The sequence below is a fragment of the Pinus tabuliformis genome, chromosome 3_2, assembly GCF_031772625.1.
Source record: "Pinus tabuliformis cultivar Carrire ecotype Pingquan chromosome 3_2, CPIR1, whole genome shotgun sequence".
Classification (NCBI taxonomy): Eukaryota; Viridiplantae; Streptophyta; class Pinopsida; order Pinales; family Pinaceae; genus Pinus; species Pinus tabuliformis.
The window spans coordinates 108,058,439-108,069,694 of record NC_142302.1 but is presented as its reverse complement, the minus strand read 5'-3'; positions in this window follow the sequence as shown (position 1 = coordinate 108,069,694).

Here is an 11,256-nt window from a genome sequence, read left to right as displayed (position 1 = left end):
TGGGTCTGTATGAACTGCAAGGGTCAGTGGTCTGTGTGGATGATTGTTTCCTTCCCCAAAATGTAATGCTTCCATTGTCGGCAGGCCTGCACAATGGAATACATCTCTTTGTCATAAGTGGGATACTTCCATACTGTGTTTGAAAGTGTCTCACTATGATATGCCACTGGATGCCCGTGTTGAGTAAGGATTTCCCCAACAACATAGTCAAAGGCATCTATCTCGACCTCAAATTCTTGTTGCAAGTCTGGTAATGGGAGCACTGGTGCCGAGCAAAGGTGATCTTTTAACTCTATGAATGCCTTCTGTTGAGATTCAGACCAAAAGAATTTTTATTTTACTCATCCCTTGGTGACTTGACTCAAGGGCCAAGTGATATGAGAAAATCCCAACATGAACCTATAGTAGAAGTTGGCAAGACCTAAGAGGCTACGGAGCTCTATCAAAGTGGTTGGAGATGGCCAATCCCAAATTACTTGGATCTTGGCTGGATCCACATGCACCCCCCGTTCATCAATAATGTATCCCTGATACTGAACCTGGGTCATGCCAAGAGTGCATTTCTCCAAATTGGCACATAACTTGTGTTGTCACGGTGTTTGGAGAACCTATTGGATGTGGTGGAGGTGCTCTTCCCAACTCTGACTGAAGAACGGGATGTCATACAAGTATACCAGTACAAATGAGTTGGTGAATAGCTGCAAGATGTCATCCATTAGCCTCATGAAGGTTGCAGGAGCATTCGTCAATCCGAAAGGCATAACCAATCATTTGAAAAGGCCCTCCTTGGCTTTGAAGGAAGTCTTCCACACATCTGAGGGTTTGATTGGTACTTGGTGATATCTTGACTTCAAATCAATCTTGCTAAAATATTTTCCCCCCTTAAGTTGGTCCAGCAGGTCATCAATCTGTGGGATCGGGTACCTATTACGGGGAGTGATCTTGTTCAGCCCCCGATAGTCAATACAGAGTCTCCAAGTCCAATCCTTCTTCTATAGCAACACGATCGGGCTCCCACAAGGCGATGAACTTAGACGGATGTGACCTTTCTGCAATAGCTCCTGAATCTACCTCTTGATTTCATCGTTCTCCATAATGGAGCACTGATAGATTGGTCAATTGGGCAGTGGCGCACCTGGGGTCAGATCGATGGAGTGCTTGACCTAACAGTGAAGAGGAACCCCTGCAGGGGAGGTGAAGATGTCCTCATACTCCTCCACGACCTTTTCCGTCTGTGGTTGTCATGCAGAGGGACCCTGTCTAGAGGTCGTGGCCACCGTCTTCTTCCTTCCTTGAGGGCGTATCATCAGGAAAACAAATTTCCTAGTTTTGGAAATGAGCTTACTGCATTGTTTTGCAGTAACCAAAGAGATGTTGGTAGGTGGTGCTACCTCCGGTATCCTATACAACTTATTTCCCACAGTCACAATAACAGCACGGGGCCTTGATTCATATCCAACATGTCGCTTCCATAAGTATGGTTGTCCTAATAATACATCACAAACATCAAGGGGAGCAACATCACACAATACCTCATCCGTGAAGGGCTTGATGTTGTATGGAAGGCAACACTGTTGGCTTACGCGAAGATCTCGTCCTTGGTGAAGCCACCCGATGGTGTACGTTTGTGGATGTGTTGTGGTCGGTAAGCCCAGCTGCTTCACGACCTCTACCGAAATGAGGCTCTTTTGGCTCCCACTGTTGACAGTGAACTGTAGCAGGGAGCCCATTATCCACATCTAGGAGTGGAAGAGACACTCCTCCTCCTCTGGATATTTGAGTTCCTCCTTCTGGATCTTCGTGGTGGCAACGATGGCGTTGGGCTCCGCATCGATAATCTGCTTCCCTTTGTCATTCCCCTTGTTAGGTTCTGACTCAAAGTCAGCACATGCATCTGATTCTGAAACCCTTAGCTCGGCCACCAATGACTACTTGGCCCGACACTCACTTGTGTTGTGAGTGGAGCTCTTATGGAACTCACACCACTTTCCGTGTCCTTTTTCGGCTTCGCGGCGCTATTCTTTGCTTGCAGCTTTGGCAGGTTTTCTTGGGCCACCCCGCCTTGGCTTTGTCCTTTGTTCTGCTATTTGGGGGCACCTTTTGTTATGCTCTTAACCTACAAGACAATACCAAAATACAGAATATGCAAAGAAATATACCCAGAACATAGAATAGTGAGAAACAACAGCAAGTATTTTATTATTCAGAAAGCAATGTTCACTTGCCTCTTCGAGGGGGCAACCTCCAATAGAGCAGAGCTCGATTACAAAATAAGACATGATGCTCCTCGTAGGGAGTCTCTATCCTTTATATATGACTCAAACATGCAATACCATGGATCAATACCATGGTCCTTATTAATACCATCTATCTAATACCATGGCCCATTTGCAACTAACTGTGGTCCCGTCATTAAGTGTGGGTTAACCACTTACAATTATTAATATGGGCTTTATTGACTCCTTACTTAACTATAACTATGACTCGATCCTACTACATAAATAAGGGGGTTAGGGTGGGACCCTAACATGCCCTCCCCCTCAAGAATAGCCTTGTCCTCAAGGCTGAAGCTGCGGAAATTGCTAAAGAATAGTGGTTGGTTCCCAGTTTGCATCTTCTGAAGAGGTGTCTTTCCACTTGACGAGGACTTCCCTGATCATGCGGCCACGCAGGCGCTGTTCTCGTGTGTCTAGGACCTGTTCAGGTTGGAGCCAGATTGACCCCTCTTCATCCAATTCAAGTAGACTGGTTTGAATTCTGCAATGTTTCCCAATCACTTTCTTGAGGCATGAGACATGGAAAACTGGATGGATTTTTGTAGTGGGTGGAAAAGCTAGCTTGTAGGCCACTTCTCCAATGCGCTGAAGTACTTTATATGGTCCGTAGAATTTTGGAGATAGTTTATGACAACCCTTATCTTTGAGTGAAGTTTGCTTATATGGTTGCAGCCTCAAAAATACCTATTCCCCTTCTTAAAATTGGCACTCTGAGCGATGCTAATCTACCTGTTGCTTCATGCGGTTTTGAGCTTGATGAAGATTCTCTCTAAGATGGGTGAGCATGGTTGTGCAGTTTTGTAGGAGTTGATCCACTACTTGTACCTTGGAGCACCCCTTGATATAAGAAGTAGGGGAAGGAGGGAGTTGACCATAAACTGCTTCATAGGGAGTCACTTTGGTGGTGGCATGATAGTTGGTGTTATACCACCATTCAGCTAGAGGCAACCATTGTACCCATAGATGTTGCTTTTCTGAAGTGAAACACCTAAGGTAGGTTTCTAGACATTTGTTGATGGCTTCAGTTTGACCATCCGTTTGTGGATGATAGGAAGTACTGAGTTTTAGTTGGGTGCCTTGTAGCCTGAAGAGTTCCTGCCAAAAATTACTGGTGAAGATCGGGTCACGATCAGACACAATAGAAGTGGGCATGCCATGCAATTTGAAGATCTGATCCATGAAAGATTGAGAGACCAAAGTCGATGTAAATGGGTGGGGTAGGGTGCAGAAATGAGCATACTTAGAAAGTCAGTCCACAACCACCATGATGACTGACTTGTTTCCTGACTTTGGAAGACCTGTAATGAAATCCATAGAAACCTCCGTCCATATAGATGCCGAGATGGGCAACGGTTGTAATGTGCCTGGTGCTTTGACTGTCTCCCCTTTGTGACATTGACAGACATCGCATTCCGCTACAAAAGTAAGGATGTCCTTTTTCATGCCTGTCCAAAAAAAATGATCTTCTAGTGCAAGCATATGTCTTCTGAAAGCCTGAATGTCCTGCAATGGGGGATGAGTGCAATTCTGCCAAAATGCGGCTTTTGAGGGTGGATGTTGGTGATATTACGACTCTGTCCTTGTAGCGAAGAATCTCATCCTGCCACGAGTAGCCCTTGGTGGAATTTGGATCCACCTACAATTGAGTAATGAGTTGGGAGAGCCAGGGATGTGAAAACCATTCCCTGCAAGCCTCTTCAATCCATTCTGGAATGGGAAGGGAAATTGCGAGCAGGGTACTTTCCTCCTCAAATTGGCGAGATAATGCACCTGCTACACTATTTTCGCGCCTTTTCTTGTAAATGATCTCATAATCATATCCCAGAATTTTTGCGAGCCATTTATTTTGTTGTGGGGAGGATAGGCGTTGCTCCAAAAAATATTTAAGACTGTGATGGTCTGTGCAAATTTGGAAACGTCGCCCCAGTAAGTAAGGTCGCCAAGTATCTACTGCATGTAAGATAGCCATCATTTCCTTCTCATAGGTATATTGTCCTAGATTCCTCCCACTTAGTTGTTGGCTTGTGAAGGCCAAGGGTTGACCTTCCTGCATTAAGACCACCCCAATACCCGTACTCGAAGCATCACATTCAATGACAAAGATTTGGTGAAATCAGGTAGTGCTAAGACTGGAGTGGAACACATGGCATTTTTGAGCGCTGTAAATGCCTATTGTGCATCATCATTCTATAAGAATGAATTTTTCTTGAGGAGTTGAGTGAGGGGCTTTGCAATGCGACCATAATTGCGGACAAATTTGCGATAATAGCCTGTGAGACCCAAAAATCCTCTCAGGCTCTTCAAGGTCTTAGGTTGAGGCCAATCCTGCATTGCCTAGATCTTTTTTGGGTCCACCTTGACACCTTCACACCCCACAATGTGGCCCAAATACTCAACTGCTGCCATGCCAAAATAACATTTGGACATCTTAACAAATAATTTATGCTTGCAGAGCAGTTGCAAGAGCAGATCTACATGTTGAAGATGTGCGGCCCAAGTGAAACTATAGATGAGGATGTCATCGAAGAAGACAAGGACAAATTTCCTGAGATATGGTTTGAGAAGGTGGTTCATAAGGCTCTGAAAAGTAGGTGAGGCATTACAAAGACCGAATGGCATGACCAAGAACTCATAATGGCTTTCATGAGTTCTGAAACCAGTCTTTGGAATGTCATCTTCCTTCATGCGAATTTGGTGGTAGCCTAAGCGAAGATCCAACTTAGTGAAGAATTGAGCTCCATTGAGTTCATCCAGCAAATCATCAACAACCGGGATGGGAAATTTATCTTTGACTGTCAACTTATTGAGGGCCCTGAAGTCTGGACACATCCTCCATTCCCCATCTTTCTTGAGCACCATGACCACCGGTGATGAATAAGGACTAATGTTGGGATGAATGACACCTGCTTCCAAAAGTTCCTTCATTATTTTTTCTATTTCATTCTTTTGGGTGAACGGATATCTTTATGGGTGCACATTTGGTGGTTGGGCTCCTGGAACCAAGGTGATGCTATGATCATGTTCCCCTCGCGAGGGTGGAAGCTCATGAGGCTTGTCAAAGACTGGCAGATGGTTATTTAAAATCTGTTACATCTCAGGATGAATCGGCAGTGAATTGGGTTCGACGGCCTGGATGGCATTAAATTGAGCTATAACTCCATGATGGCCCTTTTTTAGCAATTTTCCATCCTATGTGAGCTGATGATAGAGGGAACTCCCACCTGGAGTCCACGGAGGGTATGTGTGGAGTTGTTTTGCTTAAAGCTCATATATAACTCCTGGAAATCCATTGTGATTGGCCCAAGAGTGCGAAGCCATTCAGCACCGAGGAAAATGTCACACCATCCCATGTGTATGGAAAACATGTGGGTCTTCAACTAATAATCCCCCATTTGAAGTTTGACATTTTCACAGCAGCCTTCACATTTCATTGTTCCCCCATCCGCAATTTGGACTTGGAAGTTAGAAACTGCTCGTACAAAACAATGCATTGCTTCCGCGACTTTTTGATGGATGAAATTATGTGTACTTCCACTATCAATCAAGACTACTACTAGGCGATGTTTAATAAAACCTCTGATTTTAAGAGTTTGAGGTGAAGAAATCCCGACCAAAGCATGCAGTGAAATAACTGGTTCGTCAAGGACATTGTCCTTCTGGTTGTCCTCTTCTACCTCCTCCGGTTCCTCAAGTGGTGGGGCTTCCTCCGATGAGCTGTAATCAGTGGCATCAATTTGAAAAAATTTAGGCTCCTTGCATTTATGACCTGGGGAGTATTTTTCATCACAGTAGTAACATAATCCCTGTTTTCTTCTTTCGGCCATTTCTGCAGGTGACACCTTTTGAACCTTAAGTGTTTGAGTCGTGCTGTGAGCCTGTCGGGGGCGACCCTTGGCAGTGAAATTTGAGCGAATGGACTGGGCTGCTAATGCACATTCCACGTTACGATCTACCTTGCAAGCCTCCGACCATGTGGGAGGGTGGTTCAGTCGAACGTGGGCTTGTATGGCCTCTTTAAGACCGCTGATAAAACATTCCGTGTAGAATGCATCTGAGAGATCCCTAGTGCAGAAAGCTAAGGCTTCAAAGGCTGTAACATATTCATCCACTGTGCCAGTCTGTCGGAGCTTAGTGAGATGACCCAAAAAAGAAGATTCCTAGTCAAAGCGCTCTGTAAGAGCTTTTTTAAAGGTGGCCCAAGTCATAAAACTTCCATTGCAACGTTGATACCATTCCCACCATTGCCATCTTTCATTGTCCAAGTACATGCTCCCCACCATAAGCTGAGTCTCATTATCTAAGATGTTATTCAGATTGAAATACTGCTCCATTTGTGCTATCCATGCGGCCAAGTGAGAACCATCAAATTTATGCATATCCAGCTTGGGAGGTCGCAGACGGGATTGTTGGTGGGTGCCCCAGAGGTGAGGAGAGCGGCTAGACTCACCCTCACTGTGTCAGTTAGTTTGTCAAGCTGAGCTTGGATGGCTTGCAAGGATTGTTCAAGTTTGTCGATCTTCTCATTGGCCATAGCTTGAGCTCTAGTTTCTACCATGCACCGATCCGATGTACTTGAAATTTGGGACCACCCGAATTTTTTTTCACTAACAATTGAATGGTACCACCTTGCTCAGCTCGTCGTCCTGATTCTTATGGGCTAGATCACCAATAAGCGCCCCGGGGGGTCTCAGACTTAGGAATATTATAGTAGCTAAATCCCCAAAATGTCAATGCTGCTAAAAGTCTTGCGAAAATAATGCCCCGGTATAGGAACCCCGCACAACTACTCAGATCTGGTGGATCTGAGAGATCTGAATGGCTGATCGGATAGCTCTGAGTGGCGACACCGATTGCTACTGCGGATCTGATGGATCGGAAAGGCTGGTCTGCTAACTCGAAACTGCAGGGCTGATGTCTGCTGCTGCTGCAATGCGAGATCTGATCTGGCAGAGATTATGCGTGATCCTGAGATAGAAAAGGGAACTATGGTCTTGAGGAGTGTCAGGTGCTACAGATCGCAATATACATAAAGGTCTGACAGTAGTACTTGGCCCAATGTTTCAGGGCTCTAACTAAGGAGGATCAACCGTACCCTTAGTCGTACAACCCGACTACCCTATCGTACGGGCGAGTAATCTCTCCGAGTGTTGTTCTCAGTGTATTGTAGCAGCAAGACGGCCGACAGTTTATCTATGGCGAGGTTTCAAAGGAGCTAGGGGGCATCCGATATACCCAGAGGGTACTTGGAAGACAGTCTGTGCGTGGTTATGTCTAATGTGCTACTAATCGAAGGGGTGCCCACAGGGGTTACAAGGGAGTCCAACAAGCGTGACCACCTCTTGTATTTCCTGCGTGCATGCCTCCCCAAATCTGCAGGTTTATGCGCTCAATGACAGATCCCGTGGTTTAAAGACGCCGGAACACGTCTCTAGCCAAAAAATAAATTGCTAAGAAATGGAGATCCCACCGGCCCTGGAAAGAGCTATGATACCACTTGTTATGCTCTTAACCTGCAAGACGATACCAGAATACAAAATATGTGAAGAAATATGCCCAGAACATAGAATAGTGAGAAACAATAGCAAGTATTTTATTGTTCAGAAAGCAATTTTCACTTGCCTCTTCGAGGGGCAACCTCCAATAGAGCAGAGCTCAATTACAAAATAAGACACGATGTTTCTCGCAGGGAGCTATCCTTTATATATGACTCAAACATGCAATACCATGGATCATTACCATGGTTCTTATTAATACCATCTATCTAATACCATGGCCCATTTGCAACTAACTGTGGTCCCATCATTAATTGCGGGTTAACCACTTACAATTATTAATATGGGTTTTATTGACTCCTTACTTAGCTATAACTATGACTCGATCCTACTACATAAATAAGGGGGTTAGGGTGGGACCCTAACACCTTTCCCTTGCTTCGGATTCACAGATCCAAAGTCTTGCTTCTTCTATTTAAACTTTTGCTCAACCTTGATAGCATATCGATATGTCATGCCGAGCGAGGAGATGTTCAGGAATTTTATTTCTTCCTGGATGTACTTGTGCAGGTAGCCACGGTATTTGAGTACCAAATGGTTCTCTGAATCCTTGATACCCAACTTTGTGTGAAGGGCATGGAAAATATTGCTAAACTGCAGCACATCTTGGTCCCTTCCCTGCCGCATCGTGGTCCACTTTTTTTATTGATCCTCATAGCTTCCGAAAGGGTAGTACTGCTCCTTGATGGTAGTCCAGAATGAATTCCAAGCGGGTGCAGTTGAAAACAGTGAGGCTGTACTTTCATCCTTCTTCTCGCAATAGGTTTCCCACCAGTCCTTGAACTGGGGGGCGGCTTTAAGAAGAGCGAAACTAATCTTTTCCCAGTCGAAAAAATCATGAACAGAAAAATACCCTTCTAGCAGATTTACCATTTATCTATGGCATCTGCATCTATCTGACCGTCAAATATGGAAATTTCAAAGTTAACTTGTACCTTAAAGGGTGTGGCGCTTCTAGAGTAGCTGCTGGAAGTAGATGTGTTTCCCCTAGGTAGCCGCTGAAGGATCTGGGAAAAGTTGTCCATTATCACGTTCGTTTGTCGCTCGAGGGCCTCTTCGAGCAAGATTTTGACAGGATCTCCTGCCCCCTCGTCTTTCTTTTCATCTGCCATGGGAGGCCGTCAGGATTTGTGAGGCTGGTCTTGCAATGGTTTGACCAGTTCAAACCCTAACTCCTTATATCCCGACCTCGTTGGGGACATGCAAAGAAAAACAGAGAAAAAGCAGACGGCTCTGATACCACTGATCCAGATTTAAACGGGAACACAAAAAATTACAGATATAACCATACATATAGAGATGTAGCAGAAATAATACTTCATTTCATTACTATAAAATATTGAAATATGATTACAAAGAAAAATGGAAATAAACTAGCTAGGGCAATGGTAGCTTATCTCTGAGAAGAGATGTGGTGGCTACATGCCTGTGAACTATCTTAAAATGAGGCTCGAGGTCCTATTTATTGTTGAGAAACAATAGAAAACCCTAAACATCCAAAAACCTAACCCTAGAAGATGAAACGCCAAACTGTGGACCCTGTTTGGTTAAATTGGTACATCAACTTCCCAAGGTCGTAACTTTGGCATACGATCTCTGTTTGACGTGCAAAATATCTCGTTAGAACTATTCGAGAACTACAACTTTGGGAAGAGCAACATCAGTCCATCGACCCATGTTGCTCCCATTTTTCCCAAAAAATGTCGTTTAGGGCCTCAAAACGGCTCTGGAAGTTTAGGACTCGAAAAAATGCTAAAAATAGTAAATTGTGCTACAATTAAGGAAACTGAAAAGATAAAAGAAACAATGGTGGGGGTCCAAGTGGACTTGGCGGGTGGCCTCCAATATCCACCTGGATCATTCTAATAGGTGCAAACGCTCTCATTCACAAACGTAAGAGGGTGTTGGATTATGAATTTAAGATGAAGGACCTAGGACTGATGCACTACTTCCTAGGGTTGGAGGTCTGGCAAAGGCCAGGAGAAACTTTCCTATCTCAAGGAAAATATGTTGTGAATATACTGGAAAGATTTTGGATGGTGGAATGCAAGCCTATGACTACTCCAATGGAGCTTAACTTCAAGAAGTTATGCGGTAGTATTGCTGGACCTGAATTGGGAAATGCTTTTGAGTATCGCCAACTCATAGGAGCACTGATGTTCTTGGTGAACTCTCATCTGGATATATGTTTTTTAGTTAACATGTTGAGCCAATATATGGTTGAGCCTCATCACTCTCATTAGATTGTGCCAAGAATCTTCTGATATATATTCGGGCACAATCACTCATGGACTGAGATACGTTGCTAGAGATGTGAAGCTGATTGGTTATTATGATGCTAATTAGGCATGCAGTGTGGTAGATTGCAAGAGCACTTCTGGATGTTGTGTCTCTTTGGGTTCTGCTTCAATATCCTAGATGAGCAGGAAGAAGAAGTCGGTTTCTTTGAGCACTATTGAGGCCAAATACATAGTTGCGAGTATGGCTTCTTATGAAGTTGTCTAGTTGAGGAAGCTCTTCAGTGAGTTGTTTGGACATGTGTTGGATACCACCATGATCCTTTGTGACAATTAGAGTAGGATCTGATTATCAGAGAATCCCGTATTTCATGATCGCTCAAAGCACATAGACATCAAGTACCACTTTATCCGGGATATGGTACAGCAAGGAGAAATAAGGCTCCGTCACATTTGCCGATATTCTGACGAAGCCCCTAGGAAAGGTTAAATTCTTGACTTTCTGAGAATGACTAGGAGTCGTGGAGAGACCCTCTCCTAAGGGTCCTATATGACATGAATATTGAGTTCTCGGAGAACCAAGGGGCATCGGGTACTTCTTGGAGTGATGAGAAACCATAGGGTGAGTGGTTCAACCTTCCCCTAGTGGTTTGTTATTTAGGCAGGATGAGTGGTTCATCCTTCTCTTGCTGAGACACAATCATAGGGAGAGTGGTCCAGCCTTCTCGTAGTGATTTTTTGTATACAAGGTGAGTGGTTCAACCTTCCCCTGTGATACACCATGGTGACATGTAGGTAGGATGAGTGGTTCATCCTTCTCCTACTGATACATCCTACCCATGCAGTCCAGGACTCATGGGAAGTACCTCTCATCTGGCCAATGAGTAGGGAAATAAGGATAGGGACCATAGTACTACCGATGGACGCATCGTGTACTACAAGTACTCCCTATGCTAGGATGACCGATATTGATCTAGGATCAATTGAAACTGACTTCGGGTCAGTAAGAGTGGTATGAGACACTCTCTTTTATCTAGAACTGACTTTGGGTCAGTAAGAGTGGTATGAACCACTCTCTTTCATCTCGGACTGACTTTGGGTCATTCTCAATTACTTCTTCTTCTTCATAGTTCAGCAGAGTAGTGCATTGATGGTAGAGTGTTATAGACATTTTTGGGCACTGCAACCCCA